This window comes from Sorex fumeus, unplaced genomic scaffold (genome assembly GCF_029834395.1).
Source record: "Sorex fumeus unplaced genomic scaffold, SorFum_2.1 ptg000002l, whole genome shotgun sequence".
Classification (NCBI taxonomy): domain Eukaryota; kingdom Metazoa; phylum Chordata; class Mammalia; order Eulipotyphla; family Soricidae; genus Sorex; species Sorex fumeus.
In genome coordinates, this window is record NW_026606059.1 from 29,587,217 (window position 1) to 29,613,569 (window position 26,353).

At 39.8% G+C, this 26,353-nt stretch overlaps 1 protein-coding gene across 5 annotated transcripts in view; it reads right to left on the reverse strand.

The window, feature by feature from the left end:
- Positions 1-26,353, reverse strand: part of SULF1 (sulfatase 1) — a 185,275-nt gene that overhangs the window by 128,327 nt on the left and 30,595 nt on the right. For 3 of the 5 annotated variants that reach the window (XM_056109095.1, XM_056109034.1, XM_056108884.1), the window contains exon 2: positions 16,773-16,862. The gene's annotated coding sequence lies outside the window, so the exon portion shown is untranslated. Of the gene's footprint in view, positions 1-16,772; positions 16,863-24,468; positions 24,606-24,994; positions 25,013-26,353 lie in introns of those variants that run through there. The other 2 variants (XM_056108943.1, XM_056108971.1) reach the window with 2 other exon arrangements.

The following is a 26,353-nucleotide window of genomic DNA, read 5'->3' on the forward strand; positions in this document are numbered from 1 at the left end:
CTCTGGTCTCTGTCCCATCAGCTCTGCTTCCGCTCTCTAGTCTTTGCTCAGATCCAAACATCTCAACGAGGCTTTCCTTGACTCCTTTCTATATGACAAAGTACCCAGGTTTCTAATTTTGTTCTGTTGTATATTTACTACTTTTTAATATACTACTTTTCAGACAGTCCCAAACTTATTTTGCTTACTGCCCCCTTTATAGAAAAAAAAAACGATTGAACCATCCCCTGAAATTGAGCTTCTTGACGCCAACAAACACAGTGTTGTCCCCATCTGCTCCTGAGGTTACCACAGCTCTCCCGAACCATAGTTTAGCTACCCACCCAAGACGTGATACTGCCAACTTTGGAAAATACTGCCATATATGCTTGTCCTAATTATTGTGCTTCATTTTCTTTTAGTTGTTGTTTGTTTGTTTTTCATTGATTTTAGAACCATACATGACTACATACATTCAGACGGCTGGAAGAGAAGCTATTCTAAGCTCAGGCATCCAGCAGTATTCAGGGGGCTATCTGGTACCAGGGGTTGAATCGCATACTTTCATATACAATGAATGCTCACTAGCCCTTTGAGCTACACACACACACACACACACACACACACACACACACACACACACACACCACCTGTTTTATTTTTCTATCTCCTGTCAGAATGGAAGTTCTACGAAGATTGATTCCTCAGTATTTTGCTCACTGAGGTTTCCTGAATACCTAGAATAGGGCTCGGCAGGATATGTGGTAGGAGCTCAATGAATATTTGTTGAATTATTGAATGCACAAGTAAAGGAACAAAGAGGGAAAAATGAATTAACCTGGTTTCCCTAAGCTATTTATTTGAAAACCCTTTTGTTGAGACTTCAAAAGAAATTCCTTCCCCAATGTGTTATGCCTGACACTAGAGCTTCTATTATTGAGTCTGTCTGGTTTCTCAATTAGAATGAATTCCAAGTTGTTGAGAAATTCTTCCCCATGTTATACTAAAACAAGGTGTTGCCATGCCTCAGCCTCTAGGAACTATTATATACACTCTGGGGAAGGTATAAGAGAAGTTTTTTTTTTGAAAGACTGAACTAGGTGAGTGACTCATTTTAGGGTCTGATATAAAATCAAAACTCAGAGCAGGTTCATCTAAAGCTTGGCCAAGTTTCATGTAAACCTGGCTTACCCTGAAAGAGAACCTAAGCCGATATGTCATTTCAAATGGAAACTATGCAAAATTCAGTGGCTTCATGTGGTTTCAACCCCAAACCAGGTGGAACCTGAGGCTTTGGCAAAGGTTTATTTTAAATTCTTAACTGGGGAATGTAAACCAAGGGGGTAAATGTTGGAAGAAAACAAAGTGAAATAAAACCTTTAGTTTTGAATAGTTCTGGCACCATCATCCTAAATCACTGCTTTTAAACATCGTCTCACTCAGTCTTAAAAACAAGTATATTCATTATTTTGAAAAATGTGCCTCAATAATGAATCCTTTTTGTTTTGCTATTCTACCTCAGAATTTCAGGGGTCCTCACACTTATGTGGAATGCAAATTATCATTTCCATCTGGTAGACTGTGTAATCAAAGAACAGAGATGCAAAGTTGACTTGCACAAGGTTCCTTAACCTAGAACATGGCTTCCTTTTCATAGAAATAAACCTGCAGGTCAAATAGGATTAAATATCGAAAGACTGATTTTGATAACAATATTGTGTGAATTCTGAGTTGACCTGTGAGAAGGAGTAATGTGGTTTGTGAGTATGTGTGTTTGCATGCAAGCATGTGTATGTGTATGCATGTGTATGTGACTGCGTTATTCTAATTTTTAGAAACACTTTGAATAAAGAGGCAAGGGACTAGGTATACATCTCAGTGACAGAGCAAATGCCTTTTATATGAGGCCCTGGGTTTGTCACTGGTACCACAAAACAATAGTTAAAGAGGCAAATAATTCTAATTATAGACATCTATGCATGTCTATATATTTTAATCATCACAGAATTTTTTTCAATGCTCATCACAGCACCTAAGGAAATGAAGCCCCTAAAGTCATCAGAGATTTTTAAGAGGTTTCCTTCCACAAATATTATTTTCCTGGATACAGTTAAGTTTCATATAAAACCTCCTGTATAGATATTATGTTAAGATTTCAGGGCGAAATCTTTAACATGAAAATGCCTGAACATTTTTTCTGCCTTGTTTCTGAGGTTTAGAACAGTTTGCCTATAATTCTTAATGAGTCTTCCTTTTTGAATCACATTAAATCAAAGAAAGATTGTCTATCATAGGAAGAAGGTTAAATAGAATTTTAAAAGACTAATATAATGCATCTTTCTGTGTTAGGCTAAGGTAGATGAAACTATAGTCTGGAAGTTTATAACCCTCGTGATGCTAAAAGGCAGGGATCCTTGAAGGTTGATATGCACTTGCCAACTTGGTGGACTGAAGTTTGAAGACAACTCCCGCTATAATTCTAGAACAACTTACTACTGACCAACCTCTGGACGCCTGCAAAGATGTGCTTTTTGCTACCTATAATTGTATTTTCCCTCAAATTGTACTTAAACACACTTAAATACACTTTTAGAAGCTACTTCCTAGAAAGAAAATTTATTGAAAATGTATGTTATTATCTTTCCCTGAAATGTTAGTGTTCGCTAGAACTCCTTCCTTCTCTTATTAATTTTTTACTGAAATTCTGTGCGTTATAATACTATTAATATCAGTTTCTCATTCATATAATTTCCAACACCACAGCCATCACCAGTGTACCCATCTCCCCCCAACACCCGTCCCTCTCAACTGTATGGATCAGTTGGGCATTTGCTGCTATCTCACCATGTACCTCTAATCCTCACCACAGTTAATGCACTAGCAGACAGTCCTCGTGCCCAATGTTGCTGCCAGTAAAACCACCACATGGTGGGGAAGCCCCGTTTTTGCCTTATGGGATTCACACGGGCTTTTTTCACATAAGATTACCACATTTCAGGCCCTCACCCCAGTGTGGCTCTTCTGCTGCCTCTTCCTTGTTCTTTCCCAACCACGACTGATGATGCCATTAGTTTTGTAGTTGTTTCCATAGTATTCCTGAGTGATCCCTTCTAACAGGCTGCTTTTAAGAGTCATTGGAATATGGCAAAGAGCTTGGAGATTATCTAGTCATTATTCCACGAGGTCCTTGCATTTCATAGCAGCTTTAATAATACTGGTATCTCTTCCTAAACTCTACAAAACAAATACCTGAACAGAGACTCCGCCATGATATCAATTCTGTGTCTGTTTGTACAGGAGCCTTTTAAATATTGAATATATAAGCAAGTAGAAGAAAAATTATATAAATGAGTTCTAAAACTTATCACACTTAGCGCACTGGCTCAAGCCAAAGTACAGATGCCTCATTTTGGCAACTCACAAAGATTTTTTTATATATATATTTATTTATTTACTTTTTGATTTGGGGGCCACACCTGAAGGTGTTCAGGACTTGTTCCTGGCTCTCTGCCTCAGGCATCACTCATGGCAGGGTCGAGGGACCATATGGGGTGCCAAGAATTAAATTTGGTGGACTGCATGCAAGGCAAACACCTTACCTGCTGTATTATCACTCCAGCCTCAAGGTCAATATTTTTAAACTGGAAATAGAAAAAGAACACTTAATTGCAAAAGCACTGTGCTAACAACAGTAAGAAATGGAAAGACAACACTCCAGTCTCAAAAGCGCACACAAAGGAATGTGAGACACAGACCTGAGAAAGATATCATGTGCAAACAGGATTGAAGTGCATTTGAACCATAAGTGAAGTCCCCGTGCTTGGTACATGCTCTTTCTATGACCCTTTACAGGAAAGGGTGCTTTCAGCACCCCTTCCTTTAAGTTCCTCACAACATTATGAGGCAATACTATGTCCATAATTTACTTAAAGGCATCACGAAACTAAAAACACTAGACACCTGGGCCATTTCCACAGGTTGGCAAAGGGCAGACTATTTCTGGTCTGTTGAAAATATTGTATTTCCTGTTATACTGATAGTCATGGGCAGTCTTAAAGGAAGCTCAGATCTGATTGCACACATTGGACACTGTGATTCATTTAGTGTTATTTTAACTTTCACATGGGAGCTGTTATGGGAAGATGGACACTTACGCTACTCTTTGGGGTAATAGCGACTTGCCAGTTTTCAGGGCTCCTACACACAGCTTTTCACCACACAAATAATCATTGCAGCACCCTTTTACAGTAATACCACACAATTTTAAAAATATCTTCCTAACTGGTAGCACTCTATTTTGACCAAAAAAAAAAGATTTTTAAAAATGGCATTGGATCTGTGACAAATATGTGGTAATATGATACTTAACTATAAGGAAAAAGAAATAAAAAAATCAAATTCCAATTTATTATTTTAAGATTCTGCGCAACATTTGTCACATAATTAAATTATATTTATTAAAAAAATCATTCCCAGAAATATAAAGTACAATAGAACTGGTGCTCTCCTATCTTGGAAAACATCTCCAAAAATCCTTATGAAACCTCGCTTCATGAGACTTCTTTTATATTCTCCAAGGATATTTCCCCTCTTCTTTCACCTATGGGATCATACTTGGGTTATCCAAGGAGAAGATCAGGGTGTCACTCAAGGGACAGAGTGAAGCAGTGAGATTACTTCATCATTTCAATACTGCTAGCTGGGCAGAGAGAGAACTCAGGAGGCTGAGAACATGCTTTGCTCACAGGAGACCCAGATTCCATCTCTAGCGCCACATGGTCTCCTGAACAACATAGGGAGTGACTTCCAAGCACTGATGGTTGTAACCACAAAGCCAAAATAAAGAAATAATATTGATAATTGTGGGCTGGAGCAATAGTACAGAGGGTAGGGTGTTTGCCTTGCAAGCAGCCAACATGGCCGACCCGAGTTCGATTCCTCTGCCCCTCTCGGAGAGCCCGGCAAGATATCGAGAGTATCTCGCCCATACGGCAAAGCCTGGCAAGCTCCCTGTGATGTATTCGATATGCCAAACACAGTAACATTTGTCACAATGGAAACGTTACTGGGCCCGCTCGAGCAAATCGATGAACAATGGGAGGACAGTGCTATTGATAATTGCAAAAAGAATCACCAAGTGCATATAATTTACAAACAAAGCTTAAGAATATTTTCTTGAGTCAAACTTACGATACTTATTTTGGAAAGGCCACTTCCAACAGTGCTCAGGAGCTACTCCCAGTTTTCTCAGAAGTCACTGACCAAGGTGCTTGGGGGACCATGCGGTGACACAGACTGAACCCATGCTCCATTTCAGCCTACTGAGCTCTCACCTGGTCCCATAAAGCCAAGTTAGTGAATCTCAGATTCAGTTCAATGTTCAAAAAAGAGTATGGGCCAGAGAAGGTCTAGCCATCCTATTTGGAAATCAAGTTCTGGGTCCAGGAAATGATCAGCATGTCTACAAGGAAATTCTTTGTTTTGCATTTTAACATTTATTAGTCTTTACTTAACGTGGTATTTATTAATTCTGACAAATCATCGTGTGAGAAGGAGTTTTCACAGTACGAATTAAAGCCAAACAACCGAAAGAAGTATGAGAAATTGAAAATTAAAGCTGTTTTAATATGTGTTCATGTGGATGCAGTTATTTCCAAAGTGCTTCCCTACTCAGCATGTCATTCAACAATCTCAACACATCTGAATGTGCATTACAAATATCTGAATGAGCTCACACATAAGGTGCTGCTATTTGTGCTCTTGCCTATGTGTATCGCACACGAGGGCCACTTCTGTGGGGTGGTGCTGTAGTTTACAACTAGTATCTTCATAGTGTTTGGTTCTGTATGTTGTAACAATGAACAAATGAATGTATGAGAACTTATCTACACTGCTGGTGTCTTACAATTGCCACAGATAATTATTAGTTAACTTGTATGAAGTACTTACCAAGTGCTAGGCATCTTCCTGAAGCCTTTATATAGAGGGAGCTACCTAATTCTTGAAACAGCTAATAAAAGCCAATATTCTTATTGGCTTCCAGTTTTCAGATAGGGGCACTGGGATACACAAAAAATTAAATTACAGGTGCAGCAGCACTTGCCTTGTATGTGTGAAGCCTTAAGTTCAGTTCCCAGCTCTGCAAGGAGTGTTCCCAGGCACCGAGCTGTAAATAAACCCATATTCTACCAGGTAAAGTTACCCAGGAATGCAAATACAGGCGTTCAAGCTCCTAAAGGTATGTTTTAAAACAGCTTACTGCACTTGCTTAAGTGACCATTTTAATCTGAAAAATAAGGGCAAGCTTTCCATTTTAAGAGATCCCCTTGGATGGTGATAACTCTTGAACTCCTCTCAAAGGCTTCATGAGCTCAGAAAGGTTATTGCTCTCGAATATCCATCAGACACCCACAGAGGCCAAATGCTCAGCCTAGTCACTATCGGGTCATCTACTGTCTCTCTAGACATAGAGGGGAAAAATGGAAGTATTTGATTAGAGAGAAATATGTTCTGTCACATTTAGAAATTGGTTGTCACCAGAACAATCGCTTCCATTTTTCTATACAAGTCATACTATACAAATCCTGTCTTAATATTTCCAAAGCTGGTGGATACTTTGCTTTTTCAAACTAAAAGGAACTTCCAAATGAGAAAGTGAATTATAATCCTCTTCTTTTGCCCAGAAGGGACATCTCGGCACTTAGAAACAAAGATGAAGCTGTGGCTGTATCTGACATTTGAAAAATATTCCTCTATAAGGCAATGCTTGGGAATTGAAAAAAAACAAAAAGAGAACTGCATATTTACTTATGAGAAGGGCAGCCTGAAAGAGCCACGCATAGCAGCTGAGGGATGTCACTCAGTGTCTCCAGCTTTTGTCTGGGAAACCGATGCTAGAAATTTCTCAGTCCATCTTAGTGCTGAGAGGAGCCCGTCAATGTGATATTAAAAGCAATAGCACTCACAACTGGTGCGCTGGTCTTACTACCTTTTTTATAATTATAAAGATTATTTGAAATTGGTCCCTAGATGAATTTTAACAACTCCATATCTATAGTCTAATACCAACCATTCCCATAGTTTGTACTGTAAATTCTATTTCTAATGCTGCTAGTAATGATATTTCAATCTGAATCTTTAAAAGTACATCAAATACCTAGCTATAATCCATAGTCATAGCTTTCATTCTTGGCAAAATATTCTTGAAGTTTTTCCAACCATCAAGAAATACACACTGGGATTAGCTTACTAGAAGAAACATAAAACTGAAAGAATAATGAGTTTGAAACAAGGTGCTAGGAAAAGCTCGATATGATGGGAACTAATCACACTATCATAAGCTTTTAATGTTTAATCACAACAATACATTGTGTTTGACGGACTCCTATATTTTCTCCCCTCAAATAAACTTGAACAGTCTTTATATGCTTGAGAGCTCAGTGAGGGAAGTGAGACAAATTTGTCCAAATTTCACAGAAAGTTGTATTGTAAACAAAATGCCTAAAACCAATTTCTCATGAAAGCGATTTCTGGCAGAATTTTGTCATGGGTTTCATTATGGCGAACGTACTAGGAGAAACACTAAAAATTTCTCTGCCCTTGTAGCTGTCATGTCTGCTGGTCCTGCCAGGACCTTTGCATAGCCGAACACCTCATGCCCACACATCTGGCTAGAGCAGACTCCTATGTATACAATAGGATGGATTTAATCTTCTGGGGTATTTCTATTTCATGCAATAAACTCTTAATGTATAAACTGCATTTTTTGGGTAAAAAAGTAAAAGTGACTACTTTTATAATTAATTTATCCTCAGTTCCATTGTAAGGAGCCTTGCTCAATGTCCTTGTTTATAAATAGCGAATGCTCTTAAAACTGGATGAGAAATCTTTTTACTGATAAGGGCCATTTGGATACTTGTGACGGACGTTATTCATATGCCATATGCTACAGGTTGGTGAGGTGTGAGGAGCTGATGGGAAGCAAATGTGTCTGCTCCATCAACTTCCAGGGACACATGACATGATGTCATTGGCTGGATGTTTCTTACTTGTGCTTACACTAATATCTGTACCTTAAGAACTATTGTCAATGAACTGTGGAAATGGGTTTGGATATCTTTAAAGACTTCTAGGAAATAAATAGACGACATATCAAACACTGTCTTGAAAACTTGAGACATTCTGATAATGCTCACCAGTTGTTAGCAAACATTTTGGTTATTTTTAAATTTTTAAAATCACAATCCTCTCTCAAAGGCCCCAAAGTTGAATTATCATCCATTGAAATAAAAAAGCTGAAATCACTGAAGTTCATGGTTGAATCTGTTAAAAAAAATGAACTCCATCTAAATATGCCTTTCCCCTTCTGACAGCAAGGAATCCAACAAAAAGCTTTTAGCACATTTGTTGTGTGCTCATCACCACTTCCCTACAAACCAGCTTATCTAGTAATTTGAAACCTAATTGTAAAAAAAAAAAGAAGAATTCTCAGTGCAATCTAATCCATTTCATTTTTACATTTTCATATAGTACAAAGGAGAGATAGGAAAATTCTGTCCCTGAATGCACAAGCATTCAAAGGCTGGTGGCTGACCAAATAGAACATTAAGTTTTGCAAATTCTCTAAACTGCAGATGTGCAGATACCAGTGTTTCAAAGCCCAGTTTTCCAGTTCTACTTTATATATTCTTGCACAATAAAACTATCTTTTAAAAAAGCCTCAATGACTTATTTGTTTTTAAACCTTATTATGCAATGAGAACAGAATCTTAATAACAGGATTTGGCCTTATCACCTAATTATTTCAGGGATGCCTTCCTAGAAATATAGCATTCGTTTGTAATTGTGAGGCTCTCTTGTGAAATCAAAGCATAGAAGCAGGTTAAATTAGGAAGCTATTGAGAAAAAAATGTAAATATATCTAAATATATTTGCTACCAGGGGCATTAAAAACATTAAGACTAAAACTGATCAAATGCTTCCTCTGTATGTAGAAATGAATCAACCTTAAAAAAAATTCACTATCATGGCACAAACAATATTCATTTTAGAAAGTATCAACTTTCTAACAAAATAGGAGGCTAACACCCAAGAATAGCCGAGATAAGTACCAGGAGGATTACTCCATGGCTTTGAGGACAGCTGCACACGCTAGGGGAAAAGGCAGCTCAGATAGAGAAGGGAGCACCAAATAAAGGGTGTCGGGGGGTTCCTCTCAGGATGGGAAATGTGTGATGAGAGTAGACTATAGTCCGAACATGATTGCCACTCAATGTCTCTTTTGCAAACCACAGCACTCAAAAGGAGAGAGATAACGGAGGGGAATGCCCTGCCACAGTGGTAGGGTGGGATGGGGGGATGGGGGGGTGGGAGGGATACTGGAACTGGTGGTGGTGGAGAATGGGCACTGGTGAAGGGATGGGTATTCAATCATTGTATAACTGAAACCCAAGCACAAAAATTTGTAAGTCTACAACTGTACCTCATGGTGTTCCATTAATAAAATTTTTTTAAAAAGTATCAACTTTCTACTGAGAAATATATTCCTTAACTGCAGCATATCTTTCAAAATCATCCTACAAAAAAGGTGGTTATAAATTTAAAATATCTGCCCCAATATCAAGATTTCACTTCTTGAAATAAGTTGTGTCACAAGAATATGGAACATTTTCTATCCTAAACCATAGAAAAGTGGTTTTAAAAACACAAAAGGACCTAGTGGGGTCATTTCTGCACTAGATGAATTGATCTTGTCCTTACCTGTCTGTGTCTGGGGATACGGTTAAAGTAAGCAGGGTCTCTAGACCTTTCCTTAAAAAAGCATTACAAGTCAGAAAGAGAGAGACAGACATAGCACTGCACTCATTTGTGGAATATGAAGTAACAGAATGGGAGACTAATACCGAAGGACAGTAAAGATCAGGACCAGGAGGATTGCTCCACAACTTGGAAGCTGGCCTCACATGCTGGGGGAAAAGGCAGCTCATATAGAGAAGGGACCACCAAGTAAAGGATGCTTGGAGGACCCGCTCGGGATGGAAGATGCGTGCTGAAAGTAGACTATAGACTGAACATGTTGGCCATTTAATACCTGCATTGCAAACCACAACAGCCTAAAGGAGAGAGACCATAAAAGAGAATGTACCTGCCACAGAGGCAGGGCGGGGGGGTGTGGGCTGAGGGTGGTGCGAAGGATACTGGGAACATTGGTGGTGGATAATGGACACTGGTGGAGGGATGGGTACTCGATCATGGTATGACTGAAACATAAGCACAAAAGTTTGTAAGTCTGTAACTGTACCTTATAGTGATTCATTAAAAAATAAAATAATAATAATAATAATAATAATAATAATAAAATTAGAAAATAGAAAAGCATTACAACCAATCTCTTGCAAGACTATTGGTTTGTGCATAAAATAGGAACATGGTGTGTGATGACCTGATTTCATTCTGATGACTGCTGAACGTAAAGAATAATAGGATTCCATTCTTTTTTCTTTCTTCTTTCATATTTATAAATGTCCTCTTCCTCAAGCCCCACATTCAGAACTACCAACTAGTGCTTCCCTCTTTCCCCCCGACCCCATTTTCAGGGCAATAGTTATTTTTCTTTTAACTTCTAGTCAAAGTGTGTCATTATGGTAAAAGAGCAAAGATTTCCCCCTGGTTGTTCAACATCTCTGGAGCTTGCTTCATCACCTTATTAGATAAAGTGCCATTCTGTTGTCAGAGCCAAGACACACTGAGAGGACCATCTGCTGGGATAGGGCTTAGTGAGTTGAGAATTGAGAGAAGGCAACTAAGATCATACAACCTAATGGGCAGAGTTTTTCTCATTCCATTGGAGTGTGCTCTTTTCTTCAAACCTGAACTTGTTAGCTTTGAGGATGTGAAGCTTGCAATGGTCCATCTAACTCTGAACATATGAAATGTGTATATTTATATGCGTATATTTGCTAACACTTGCTCTATCACTTAGATTTGCACTAAAGACTCACAAAGGAAAGGCTTTCATTTTAGAGAGATGATAGGATGATATAAAGTCTGACATCTTAAACTATGGGCCTCCACCCTGTGTAGTGTTGCATAACTGAATGTGGAAGTTGCAAAAAAATGGGCAACAATGAAAGATTTTTATTTGGCAATATTAAAAGTGTACAACAACCTTGGTCTGGAGAGATGGTACGTTGCCTTACATGCAGCCTATCTGGATTCAATTCTCAGAACCACATATGGTCCCACAAGCCCCACAAGGAGAAACCCCTTAAAAACAGAGCCAGGAATAAGCCCTTATGTATGGCCCCCAAACAAAACAAACCCAAAAAGCACAACAACAAAAATTAACAACCACCAACCATGTAATGAATTTGAGGTGCTACTAGCAAGGCTTGGCCACACCACATGTCTCAGGTAAAAGGAGATGGGAAATGGGAAAAAGCTTAAGAGCCTTGGACTGGAGCAATAGTACAGCAGGTATGGCATTTGCCTTTCACGTGACTGATACGGGTTTGGGCCCCAGTACCCCATATGGTCTCCCAACCACTGTCAGGAGTAACCCCTGAGCATCACTGAGTGTGATCCAAAAACCAAAATAAACAAACAAAAAGGCTTAAGGGACTCTGATATAGGGACCAGGCAGACTGGTCAATGGTTGAAGCTTGCCACAAGTGTATGTGACATGAAAAGCAATTAGGATAGAGAAAGGATCGGTATGATAATAATTGTTAGAAATGATTGCTCTAGACAAGAGCTGAGTGTTGAAAGGGATATATATATATAATAACCCTTTATTATCTGTATTGCAAACTATCATGTCCAGACACACACACACAGAGAGAGAGAGAGAGAGAGAGAGAGAGAGAGAGAGAGAGAGAAAGTGCTTGTCAAAGAGGCAAGCGGGAAGTAGTGGAGAGGGAAACTGCGGACATTGGTGGTGAGAAAGATACACTGGTGAAGTGATGAGTGTTGGAACACATATAACTGAAACCAAACTATGAACAACCTTGTAATTGTAAACCTCACTGTGAGATTTACAATTTTTACAACTGAATTGAAAAAAATTTAGAAAAACACTCTGATATAGAAGACACTAATTTAAAAACTGGCATAAAAATGCTACCAAATTGGAACAGTTGAGCGAAAGAAGCTATAGTATTTCTGTCTATTTATAACACTATACTCATTGGGAAATAGCAAAATCAACTTACAAGTCTGACACACACATAATGGAATATGATGCGTGAGTTTAAACTTGAATTGTGAAGACAATCCAGAAACTATAAGTTGATATAAAAGTCAGAGGGAAAAAAGGCTAGAGGAAAAAACTGTATAGTCTCAGATCAGACATATAGCTCAGGAGTATAACACATGCCTCAAATATGTAAGGTCCTGGGTTTGAGACCTGGCATTGCAAGAAAAAAATAAGTACATTCTTAAGTCTTCCAATTATGTACAGGCAATAACACTGTCTGTAGCACTTTCCTCCCGTTGTTCATTGATTTGCTCGAGCAGACACCAGTAATGACTCCATTGTGAGACTTGTTACTGTTTTGGCATATCAAATATGCCATGGGGAGCTTGCCAGGCTCTGCCGTGAAGGTGGGATACTCTTGGTAGCTTGCCGGGTTGTTCGAGAGGGATGGAGGAATCAAACCTGGGTCAGCCGTGTGCAAGGGCAAACACCCTACCCGCTGTGTTATTGCTCCAGCCCATACTCTATGCAATTGCTGCTTGTCAAAAGTGGTTAAATTGTGGCAACTGTCTATGATTCTGTTAGGGTATATTTATAAGGAAAGAACTTGTGGGCATGGGTTGTGTTTTTTGGACTCAAAATTTTTCATCTTAGATAGCATTATTTTTACAACAAATGCATCATACTGACATGAGGTTTCTGTGTCATAAATCCACAGTTTAATGAGAACGTTTAAAGTAAGAGTGATCATAAAGGAAGAAAAAAGTCTGTTTCTGAAATTCTCTCAAATTCTGCTCTTTATATTCTGGAGAAAGTTATATGCTCATTGGATTCCATGACAAGGATAATTTTAGTGGTTTTTATGGTTCACATCTGAAATTGATTACTTGAAAAGATGTAGTTTACTACTATAGCCTATGGAGAAACTTAAAAATCACTTAAATTTAAATTAATGTATTGAGTAACTTAAATAATTAAAGTAATATGAAAAAAGAAAAGTGCCCAGGGTAGCAGGCTAAGGCATGCTTATGGTAAAATTTTCCATCCCAAATAAGCATCAACAAGGCTATGAAAGGTCTTAATTTCCTTATAAACATAGTTCCTGTTCCAAATTATCCCATCTGTGTGCACCAAACCTTGTCTGACAGAGCAGTTTTAGAAGCCAGAAGGTACAATAGTGGCCATTCAGATTTTGGCAGGTGGATTTCAAGCTGAAAACCAAGTTCCACAAAAAATAACAGTCTGATCTACAGGTGTGAACATTTCTGACAAGAAGCCTCAAAATCTCCTCCAAGCTGTGAAATTTAATTGTCCTTTTGGTATTTACCTATATGTGCCTACGACCCATATGTTCTTGCTCTCAGTGGAACAAAAGAGAATCTTCCAGCCCTGAAGAGTCAGGGAGATACTTAGACAAGCTTTTAAGATTTGTCTATAACATCTTCTGGGGCTGTTTCTTGCATTATATACTTTGGAGGTGGTGCCAAGTTCAATTAACTACAGGTAAGCAGCTCTTAAATCTGGAAAAATATTCAATGAAAGAGCTTTATACCCAGATGACATGAGCAGAGGCAATCAAAATTGCACTGGCCAGCATTCTGAAACTCTCAGGTCCATTAAAGTGGTCCTGATTTCATAAACCTGATGGATCTCATGCATAGAACCTGTTTTTTACTACCAAATTTATTAGAATGGAGGATTAGGAAGATCTGGATCTAGATGTGGTAACAAGTGACACAGCTGTCTTATCTAATCCAAATGATGAAACTGGATGGGGAGGTTAGGGAATCGTTGAAGCTGGCAGTTGGTCGGACTTTGGATTTTCCAGTGCCAAAATTGAAAAAGCAGACTGGAGGTGTTCTCATTAGGGGGTCCACAGATTTAAAAAAAATAAGTATCATGTGTGTTAAATGTGAGTCAATGATTCTAACTTGTTTCAATATTAGAGCAAATATATTTCTCTTTTCTCTATGTGTAGATACGCTTCGAAATTTTTTTAAAAGTGTATAGCCACTAAAATTCTAATACTAGGGGCCCAAGAGATAGTACAGTAGGTACGGCACTTGCTTTTCATGTCGTTGACCTGGATTCAATCTCCAGCACCACATATGGTCTCCTGAGCATTGCCAAGAATGATTCCTGAGCACAGAGCCAGGAATAATCCTTGAGAACCCTAGGTATGGCCTCCACATTAAAATAAATAAATAAATACATAAATAAAGTGATATTACCCATTCAATGAAGGTAAACGTGAAATGAAAGATTACCAACATAGTAAAAATTACATAGAGCACCCAAAAGTGCCCTCTTCATAGCACAAGAGAAACTAAGATAGATTCTTTGAGAAATCAAATCTCCAGTGACCACTTGGGAAGGTATAAAGTGGCTTCTTTATAAGGGTTTTTCTAGCCTCTTCTACAGTTAACTTTGAGTGGCCTAATACTGAAGGCCACTAAGCTTTTTGTTTCCAGGGAAAAAAATTTAAGATTCAGAAAGAAAAGGTTTAGAAACTGACTGGAGGAGATGAATAATTATTAAAAAATCATGACCTATTGCTCATAAAACTTATTTATATTTAGGAGTGTTTCAAATTTTTCAATTTTTTTTTCTTTTTGGGTTACACCTTGCGAATGCACCAGAGTTACTTCTGGTTCATAAACTCAGGAATTACTCCTGGCGGTGCTCGGGGGACCATATGGGATGCTGGGAATCGAACCTAGGTTGGCTGCACTCAAGGCAAATGCCCTACCTGCTGTGCTATTTCTCCAGCCCCTCAAATTTTTCAAATATTTTGAAATATTTTCCACCTTTAGTTTGGCATTAAAAGTAAAGATAGGGCAGGGAAGATAGCTCAAAGGACTAGAGTGCATGCTCTTCATGCAGGCGTTTTGGGTTCAATTTCCAGTACTGCACTCTTGGTTCCCTGTGTACCTTGCCAGCAGTAGTCACATGGTATGTCCCCAAACAAACAAAAAACAAAGAACATGCATAGGACATTAAATGTCAACTTTTCTATTCTTACTATTTTTAGTTTGAGGATATCCAGCATCCAATATAAAGTAACTGGGGATACCCAGTAATTGGGGATACTTAGTCATTTATTACTGAGTGACTCAGACCATCTACAAAACCCAAGAAATATAGAAAAACTGATGATACCCATACTTAATGACAAACAACTAACCCCAGTCTCCAAAAAGCTTTCCCATTTCTCTTCTTCACATGCCATTTGTTATAGGAAGATGTAGCATTTAATTCTTAGAGAAACAGGACAAACTAATCCTCAAAAGACAAACCTGAAATTCAGGGCAGGCTTGTGAAAGATTTTGTTTTGTTTGTGTAAGATTTGTAAACTTCTTGGTAATTAGAGAACGTATTAAAACCCAACTGGGTCCATACAAGGCCTTGAAAGAAAATCTAGGAAAGGAAAAACTGAAAGCAAAGGGAACATTCCAGTTTCCAATGCAATCATTTTTTGGTTTTTGTTTTTGTCTTTTACTTTTTTTTTAAGGTCGCACCCAGCGATGCCCAGGGGTTACTCCTAGCTCTACACTCAGGAATTACTCTTGGTGGTGATTGGGGGACCATATAGGGTGCTGGGAATCAAACCTGGGTCGGCCACTTACAAGGCAAAGGTCCTACCTGCTGTGTTCTCACTCCAGCCCCAGTGCATTTATTTTGATTGGGGAGGGAAAGGAACAACCTTCAAAGTTAACATTTGAGGAAAGACCCACAAAGGAGCAAACTCAGATGACTCAAAATCCCAAAGAATATGTCTGGAGTTAGAGACATAACTCAAAGAACTGAGGTATGCTCTGCATGTAGGAGACCCCTGAGTACCACCAGGACTGAACCCTGAGCACTGGTTCAGGAGTAGTTCCCAGAGCACAAGTCAAAACCAAACCAAACTATTTCACAATTAAGATTACATTGCTGAGTCTGGGATGCCACAACCATCCCTGACGCCACAATACAATTAGCACTAATATTTGACCATGAAGGTAAGATGCCCACCAAACAGGTGATCTCTCTACGGTTCCACTCCTGAGATAAAAAATAACTGGCTGCAGCATCGTGGCTTGCCATTCAACCACTGGCCAAATTCTTCTGAGCATTCGGATAGCTTAATGTAAATTCATGAAGTTATATGATGCTTCAGAATGTCACTTCTTCCATCTTAAAGATCAATTTTATCAAATGGCTTTGCTGCACTTTAAGCTCCTTTTCATTCTCTTAGTGGAGAAGGATGAGATTGCTACAGAAAGTGGTAGGGCTGTAGATGCTTCAGTTTTTCCAAGATCTTACAATTTCCTTCCTATGAAATTTTCTCCTCTTTTTTTTTTTTTCTTTTTAGGTCACACCCAGGATTGCATTGCACAGTGTTACCCCTGGTTCCACACTCAGGAATTACTCCTGGCAGTGCTCAGGGGATCATACAGAATGCTGGGAATCGAACCCGGGTCGGCCAGGTGCAAGGCAAACACCCTACCCGCTGTGCTATCGCTCCAGCCCCGAAATGTTCTCCTCTTAAGTGATGGGAAAAGTTCAGGTAAAACTGTGTCATTAATCAAGAGATTAATTTCCTATGTGATATTAGTACCTTGGAAGATTTTCTGCAATTATTCTGTTTGGGAGATCCTGCATGTCATTTGGCAGTCGCCTTCAGATGATGGTGGGTGGCTGTCAGCACCTACAATTGGGAAAGCAAAAGTGCTGTCAGGTACATTTTATCACCCATATCTTTCGTCTTTTGCTGTTGCATTTTCACAGCTTCAAAGGAAGACGGCATTAAGAATAATATCCTCCAAATTTTATCTACACTGATTTTCTTACAACTGTTTGCAAGTAACTTTGAAGACTGATGGGTAATCGGCCCCTTTGTAGAAATTTTCACTTGTCTCTTCATCAAGGGAAAGGCTTTTCATTAGCTTCGTTCCATATTATTCTTTGACTGGATTTCATAAAACCAATAAAGAGTTCCATTGTAGAAGTTTACAAAGTGCTCTAAGATTACAAGTTGAACGATATTGAACTCAGACTATAAGGCCCTTTAAAGGGAAATGTGCTGAATCATAAAATCTAAAGTTGCTATAAGCTATTATTTTAATGGATAACAACATAAACACAAGTGGTTAAATATTTTTGTTCCACATTTATGACAGTTGAAAACTGTAGTAGCTAACTAAAATCAACTTAGATAAATAGAAGGAAACACTAATTTTAATGCATTAAATATTTGATGTAGCAATCTTACTGCCATAAATAACACATTTTAGCATATGCATATACAGATTATGTATAAATATGCATATAGTGGAAGACTGGAGAGTACAGCAAGTAAGACTCTTATGTTGCATGCAGCCCACCTGGTTCGATCTCTGAAATCACACATGCTCCCCACTAGGAGTGATCCCTGAACAAAGCCAGGAATAAGGCCTAAACACCGCTGAGTGTGGTCCCAAACAAACAAAACAAAAACACTAAGTATGTATATCATGTAAGACAGAGAAGAAATAAAAGATATAATACGTGTTTACAAGATAGATAAGATAGGATAAGAAAGTGACACAATGTAACACTGTCCTCGCATTGTTCATCGATTTACTTGAGCGGGCACCAGCAACATCTCCATTGTGAGACTTGCTGTTACTGTTTTTGGCATATCAGATACACCATGGGGAGCTTGCTAGGCTCTGCCCTGTGGGCGGGATACTCTCGGTAGCTTGCTGGGCTCTCCGAGAGGAACAGAGGAAACAAACCCGGGTCGGCCACGTACAAGGCAAACGCCTTACTTGCTGTGCTACAGCTCCAGCCCAATAGCTCAGTTGGTAAAGCATCAGACACAATGTAATAACTTAAAATTGTCATTACAATAAATAGTAAAAATGTCACTATATTGAAAAAATTCTTGCCCATAAAATATTAAAAGGCTACATTTGGAATTTTCTTACCTCTTCACTGACAACAGAATTTTAAGTTGTAAACAAAGGAAAATCTCAGAGGTAAAAGGCAAAGCTGATTTTTTTTTATTTTATTGAATAACCGTGAGATAGTTACAAGCTTTCATGTACGGGTTACAATCACACAATGATCGAACACCCATCCCTCCACCAGTGCACTTTCCCCACCACCAATATCCCTGTTATCCCCCCCCTTTCCCACCCTCCCCCTGCCTCCATGGCAGACATGATTCCCCATAATCTCTCTCTACTTTTGGGCATTATGGTTTGCAAAGCTGATCTTTTAAAATACAGTAGCCTATTTCTACTCTGAACTGGCCCTAGAAGTTCAAGATAAATGTGTGCAATTCTCTATCCTTCCTTTTGTTCTGGAATCTCCCTTCTCATAGCAAGATTGCTCCGTTGGGCCTCTCAGAAGCTGGCCTATGGCTGAGGCAGGTTCCCTGCCTCCCCCACTACCTTATCTCTGTTCTTTCCATTCTGACAGCTGGTCGACTCCACCCAATACACCACCCTCAGTCATCAGGGCCACACCCAGCCCAGCTGACCTTCAGACCACGCCCAGAACATCCTGGGAGTTGTACATTCGACTTCCACGTTTCCAACACTTACAAACATCTCCCAGTTTAAAAAAAAAGTCTGATATGACACTTGGCATGCACTACACACCAACACCAGGACCTGTTTTCACTAACCGAAAGATTTAAAGGGACTATGCACAAGCAAATAGAGATCAACATGTTTTGCAGCAGCTGTTCAGGACGCAGGGTCGCAGGCAAGCAGAAGTGGTTCCTTCCCTGGGAACTACTTTATATAGGTTTTGTGTCCCATCATTCTTGCTTTTACTACCTATTAGTCTTAATCTAAGTTTTACATGTTATACATATGCTTTGGTTGGTTGTTTGGGGGCCCTGGGAATGCTGCACAATTTTTTTTTAATATAAATCAATGGCCATTGCTTCTTTCTTTTATATCATTTTGGCTTGCGAATGATTTCATAGGCATCCCTACTTTCAGAGACTGCAGAGAATCCTGCATGCGGGATTACTTAACCTGAGAGAATGCACTCATGAGTCTCAGTTTCTCCATTCATAAAATAAAAGGATAATGTTGGAAGACTTCCCAAATACTTTACTGTTCTATAAAACATGGGCACATATGCCCATTAATTTGACATTCACATTCACAAATAAGTATGGGCGTGTGCCAAAATTTCACCTGCTGATAATATGTCGGGGAGTTAAGCTTGAGAATTTAAGAGCTGTACTTTAAAAGTTTGGTTTGGCTTCTCTCTCTACATTCGTGTGTTATTGCACTTAGCACTTACTTATAAATCCATGCTATAAAGCAAGTAAGACTGAACTTAACTCTCTTGGCTTTCTCAATTGTTCAGAAACTGAGTTGTATTTCCTGGCTCTCAAACTTTGTAAACTTGTCAGATTCTGCTTCAAAGAAGGACCATTTAAATAAGTCCTCAGTGGAAAACACTAGTGCCATTCATAGCTAGAAAAATGTTGAAGCAGTAACATATATTTTTAAACTGTGAATTGGAGGCATTTTTTCCTGTATAGCACACATACACACATTTATAAAAATGCATAAGGGAAAACAGTGTTTGTTTTCTTTTCTTTTCTTTTCTTTTTTTTGAGGCAATTGTTCATTAATTGTCTCCTCAAAGTGGCTTGTTGCAAATTGCATTCTGTCCTTGCTCCTCTCACCTTGGAAACAATCAGTTCTTAAGTGCTTTCCCTAAAGGATTGCTGGACAGTCCAACATGTACTCATTAGAAAAATTGTACTGAACCACACAAATCTTGCCATTGTGCCTGGCGCTCACATGTGGGACCATTACTTCATGCACAATGACATGGGACCTGAAAACATGTGAACAGGAAGCCAAACCCAAGTGAGAGTTGGGGCACTTCCAGCTTTCTGTGGTGCACAGCAATGAAGTCAAGTTCAGCAGTATTCCCGACTCAGGTGTCTGGGGGGAAGGTATCACAAGCTGCGCCCTCTCCATCCCGAACAAATCCTACTAGCTTGGGCAATATGCTGTTCGCAGTAAGTCATTCTGTCAGCAAACACAAAAGGATTGTGAGGGGTACAGGGCTTGCTTATGAACTAAGACTATAACTAGCTTGAATAACTTCGATATGGAATGGCTCACCCCACAGAAGGAGATCTGCAAACTCTCCAGACTTTAAATTATGCAAACGGGAATTTTCTCATCTATGTCTTACACCTTTCTTTGAATAATAAGCTGCCATGATGCAATTTCTCTTCTAAGTGTATATTTGGTGATTTTTTTTGTATAGTTCATTTTAGGGTGTCTTCATTTATTTTTTTAGCAGAAGCATTTAGTCAAAAAAAAAAAGAGGCATTACTTTCATCATTTCAAAGCCAATGATGGTTTCTGAAGTTTGGGTACTTCTGAATGAGCCATCTACTAGCCAGATGGAATTTAGATTATAACCAAATACTATCTTTCTATTTCGAAGTGGAAATGCCTTGAAGGGTTTTTAATATGTTGGTACCATTTACCTACTGAAGGAAATATTCTTGAAGTCTGGGGCTAAGCCTCTTTTGTAAATAAATGGTGGGGTATGAGCTCTGAAATCCAGGAAATCTGATAGAGGCTTTGCCATAAAAGCTTAAGAGCTAAGCAAAGGGTTAAAGGGTATAGGAAAACTAAGGTTATCAAGGAATCAGACCTCAAAGACTAAAAAGGTCACAGCTTTCTGTCAGTCTAAGCAGACTATTTTGGATTCATTCTAAATGTTAAAATTCTTAATTATCATCTTTTAAAAATTTGTAAATGCAGTCTGCCCCTCCTTTCCAATTACCCACCCTTTAAGCAAGTGTAGAACACCTGGGTCACCATGAAGGACAAAATGATTGTAGGCTAATGAAGGACCAAATGAGAAGTCATCTCCTTTGCCCTTAGAATCTTCTTTAGTCTAGCCTCTGAATGAGTCCCTCAGTTCAAAAAGAGTGAAAAATCCCTGGCAAGAAAAGGGCTGCTTCCTCATGAATAAGCATTCATTCTTTATGAATGTATATTTACGAATAAGTGTTCTTCTAACCACATATCTTTTTCATGGTTTCTGTTCCTTTCTGAAGACTCAGAGGAAGTACAAATGATTTGTTTTGAGAGTATACATAACTATTGGCCAGACTGCCCTAGACATGGCCTTCCTGTTGAGAAATTTAATGGGAAAATAATTCACTCAATAGCAGAGATACAGAATAAAACCCCAGATCCCAGTGAGTCTTATTATTGACATTCTAGGGGGGCATCAAACAGAACAGAACAAGCCCACTATTTATGATTCTCCCCAAAATTCCAAAGAAGTGGAACCATTTAGAATCTACACTTTTTATATACTTCATGTATCTTTTATACCTTAATATCTACTTTTCTGTACTTCATATTTATCAATTAACAACACAATTTTAATTGGTGCTCAGTGTTGAAGACTAATCTTTACTGGAAACTCCACCCTACATGACCCCCAGGAAATTTTTTTTCTATAAACAGTGTATCATTTGTTTTAATGGTATTCCTTTATTTTATGGTATTTCCTTTATTGGGTTACTGGGGTAAGTTCCACACTAATATTATAATCATTTTCTTTTGCTTCCTCCACCTCTTGTAGTCTCCAAGTTGAGAATGTTCTAAATTTAAATCTCCCCGAAAACTTGGCTCTAAAGTCTACCCATACTGTTTGGGGGTCCATATCTTGGCATATCTCACATGGTCACTACTGCTTTCCTTTGCACAATCCATATTCCATGCTGAAATGCTAGATCTTCCAGACACACAAACCACGTCTACTCTCACCTTCTCAGCCCTGATGTCCTCATGGATTAGAGTGATCATCAAAGTGCTGGGGCTGAAAGTAAAGGAGTTTGCACTACAAGGCTTCTATCATTCAGGTAGATTTGTTAGGACCAACAAACACTGATGAACCAAACAAACAGTACTCACTGGTACCTTTTAGTCTACGGTGTCTCAGCTTTTTGTCTTTATAAAAACGGAGTTTGTTTTGAACCTATAAAACAAACTCCATTGGACATCATGAACCAGTTCATGCATGAGTTTGAGTTTGGCTAGAATCATACATCTAAATACCAGCATAATGATGTTTGGGGCCTGACTAAATCTCTGGTCTCCCCAAATTCAACTCCGGCACCCGCTGCAACTCGTTTCTCCCCCTGCTCTCCCCACATTGTCTGCTTTCCTGTGTTCTTTGCTATCAGAATATTTTTCCATACCTCCTGCTGATGCTGTAAAACTCACACAATCAATATCAGCCTTGTGAAAGTTCCTTTGATTTTCTGGGTAGAGATAATAACTCTGGCCTTTTAATTCTGTCACTTTATTTTAAACACACTGCAGATACTGCTCTGTTGAGAAAGTTATCTGTTGTTTGGGTTTGTTTTCTCAGAGTTTAAACTCGTCCAGGGCAGAATATTAATCTTATTCGCCTGCGTTATCAGTAATACTTAACATTAATACTTGGGATGCTATGTAGACTTAAGAAATTAAGGTATTAAATAAATGAGGAAAAGCTAGAATAAATTGAAAGGCCCTAAAATGGTGTGAAACACTGCTATTTTCAGATACTATGATAGTTTACATATAGTAGGTCCTTTAAGTCCTTTTCACCATTCTCTTCCCAGGAGACACCGTACAGAGGCTTAGGTGCGTGCCTTGCATGGGGCTGACTCCAGTTCAATTCCATGCACTGTATATGACCACAGAACATGATCAGGAGTAATGTCTGAGCACAGAGATGGGAGCAAGCCCTGAGCACTGCTGGGTATGTTTCACACCCCCACCCCCATATATGTGTGTGTGTGTACATATTTTTATACATATATGTTCTTTTCTTGGGATAAATAAAACTTTTTATATAATGAATAAATTTATACATCAAATAACTTAAATATAATAAATATTTATATGTATTTTATGTGAAGTTTGAGGCTTGATGTCTTAAAATCTTGCAGGTCATATAAAAAAGGTACTGGAAAAAACAATTCACAAATCTAGAATTCATCCTACTCCGTTCTTTCTATTATGACGGAGCATACCTTTGAGGTTAATGTTGAGATTAGGTCACTAATCTTTTTTTTTAATTAACCTAGAGGATAATCTTAGCAATCAAATTAGCTAGAGTACAAAATTTAGTGTTGACAGATCACTTAAGTGTAGGAGTAAAAGCAACAGAAATTCAGCTTTATTTTAAACTCTAATTATACCTTAGAATTTCTTGGAAGTCACAAAATAATGAATAGAAATACCATTTTAAAAAATTTTCAAAATTAACAATTTTCTAATGGTTCCCATGTTTGTTGATTAACAATGATTAAACAGCTCTATTACATTCTGAAATTTGATATGAATAATTTCTACTTGTTCCATTTTGGATATTACACTCTCAATAAAATGTTGAGTATTGGAAAGACACATAAGGTTTCAGATAATTAAATAGTTAACATTATATTGTTAATTACCTGAATACATGTTATTAGTCTAGAATCTCAGATATATTTACATGAATGCACAATCATCCATACAGATAGTACATTGTTTTACACCTACTTATCTATAATAAATATAAACTCCAGTAAACCCATCATAGAACTTTCGGCATTAAAAGCGAGAGGCCTTGCTTTTCTACAATACTGACGATTTATATCTTATTTTCCTTGCCTGAATATGAAGACAACATCTTTTGTTTTGTTTTGGGTTTTGTTTTTGTTTGCTTGGGGGAAGAGGAGTTAAGAGCCTGAGGAGCTCAAGGCTCTGCACTCAAGGATCACTTCTAAACAGAGTTCAGGGATCATATGGGATGCTGGGGATCCAACCCAGGTTGGCTGCAAGCAAGGCAAATGCCTTACCAGGTGTACTACTCCTCCAGCCCCATAAAGACAACAGTTTTTATATCTCATAGGGCATCAACTTAGAATCATGGTTTTATAAATTAAAAATGTAATATTGTCCAAAATCGAACTGAATTTTCTTGGTTTATTCAATTAGCAAATCATACTCTGTATGTGTGCTGGAATTCTCATTGTGATTCAAAAGTTTTTCATTCACCTTCTGTTGAAAGAATTTCTCAAAGCAATGAGAATAGCTCCTGAGAAAAACTTTGCTAATTCGGCATTCTTTGCAGAGACACTCTGTTAACAGCCCTTTGGGTTCTGCCAGAACTTGAGAAATTATGCCCATGTTTCTTTACTATTTAGAACCCTTCAAACTGTGCCTCAAGTGAGAACACCATAAAAATCCACATGTCCACAACAGTTACAGTTATTTTGCGGAGTTTACACAAGCCAGGGCGGTTTTCCAACGAATCCCCAAAATGAGATGTATTGCAGGGCCCGCAAATAAACTTGCAAGTTATCGTCGCCTGCAAGTGTGAGTGCTAAAAGGAGAGAAACCGAAGGTCAAAGTCGTTGCACCCTTTCTCTCTGCGAACAAGCCAGGGGCATAACTAGGGCTCCCGTCTAGGTGAGGAAAAACAGGACTAGGATGTCAGCGCCTCCCCGGGGGTGCTCTTAGTCAGGTGAGTTATCAACCGCCACCTATTATTAATTGGTAGGGACTCGATTGGATGGAGGAGGTTGGCCGGGATTGCTTTCCAGGATCAAAGAATTTGAATGAGGGATGCAACTGCAGGAGAGAGAGAGAGAGAGAGAGAGAGAGAGAGAGAGAGAGAGAGAGAGAGAGAGAGAGAGAGAGAGAGAGAGCCAGCAGGAAGGAAGGAAGAACTGAAACAGACAAGGACGGCGAGGGAAAGAAAAAGTTTCCTTTCTTATAAAAAGGAAAAGCCGACAGCACCAGCCGTACTTACAGAAGCCGCCTTCCAAGTCTCGCCTAGAGCTGCAGCCCGGGGCCCCGGGAGCGTGCGGGGGAGCAGAGCGACGGTGGCAGCGCGACTCCCTTCCCCCGTCGGAGGACGCGGGGCATGGCTCCTTATCTGCGCTGACCTCGGCGGCGCGCCGGGCCGGCCGGCCCTGGCCCCTGACCCTCCCCGGCCGTCCTCTCTGCCCTCTGCGCCTGGCCCGGGGGCCACCCGAGGTGCCGCTACCGCCGCTGGGCCCGCGGGCCGGCCCGGGTATTCATGAGGGACCGTCTGCGAAGTGCTTGCAAGATGAAGCGGGTTATATAAGCCCGCGTATTATTATCATCACACACCCCCATAGAACCCGGGCTGCCAGACAAACAAAAGGCAGTTCCAAGAAGAGGAGGAGCAGAGGCAGAAGTTGCACTGGGGGTGAATTTCGGGACACCGCTGAACAGACTGGGAAAGGAGGGGGGTGGGGATTGGGGATGTGGGGGGGCGCGCAAAAAAAAATTAAATAAAAGCAAACCCAGGCAACTCAATCTGTGTATGCAAACCTCGGCAAACAAACAGTGCACTGCAGCTGGCCCGCCGGCCACCGGGCGGGAGGGGCCGCGGGGCTCCCCGGCGTGCGGTCCCGCCCCCGGCACCCCGCACAGTAGCCGCCTGTGGCAGGATGGAGTGGATGAGGAAGATGTGGTATTTGGAAAGGCCGGCGTTCCAGAGACCAAGTGCTTAGTAAACACTGATGTTTCTTAGACTCAGACCAGGTGTCCCTGCTGCTTCTCTTCATTCCGGACCTCTTGTTTTCCTAATGATGGTTTGCAGAGGGATCTCTCCCTAAACCTTCCCCCACCGCCCATCCCCGCCCCCCACCCCACCCCGCCCCAGGCCAGGGCCCTGAACTTTTTATTTGAAGCTTCATTTCCAATGTCTGCTTCTAGATCTTCTCTCACAGGGCGCAATACGCCCAGCTAGGGGGTTCTTGGAGCCGGGGGTCCTCTGAGAAAGTGCTCGGTTTCTCTGAGTACTTTCTTTACTCCCCCCCCCCCCCCCTTCCCTCCCACACTTGCTACTTTCTAGTTTGTTTAGAAGGAACTTTCTCATCCCGGCTTCTGCTCAGAGCCACCGGTCCTCTCCGCACTCATTTTCCAGTTCCCTTCCCCACCCCACCCCCCACCCTCACCTCACCTACCCCGGTACATTAGAATATGAATCATCCCCCCAAAGACAGCCTCTCAGTTCCTGGTTTCCTATCTTAACTCACATCGCCCCTCCTCTGCCTGGAAAGTCTTTCCTTCAGAACTCAGTTCAAATCTCATCCCCATTCTGATTCTCTCCACAAAAGCCTTTTTGGGGAGCGGGAGG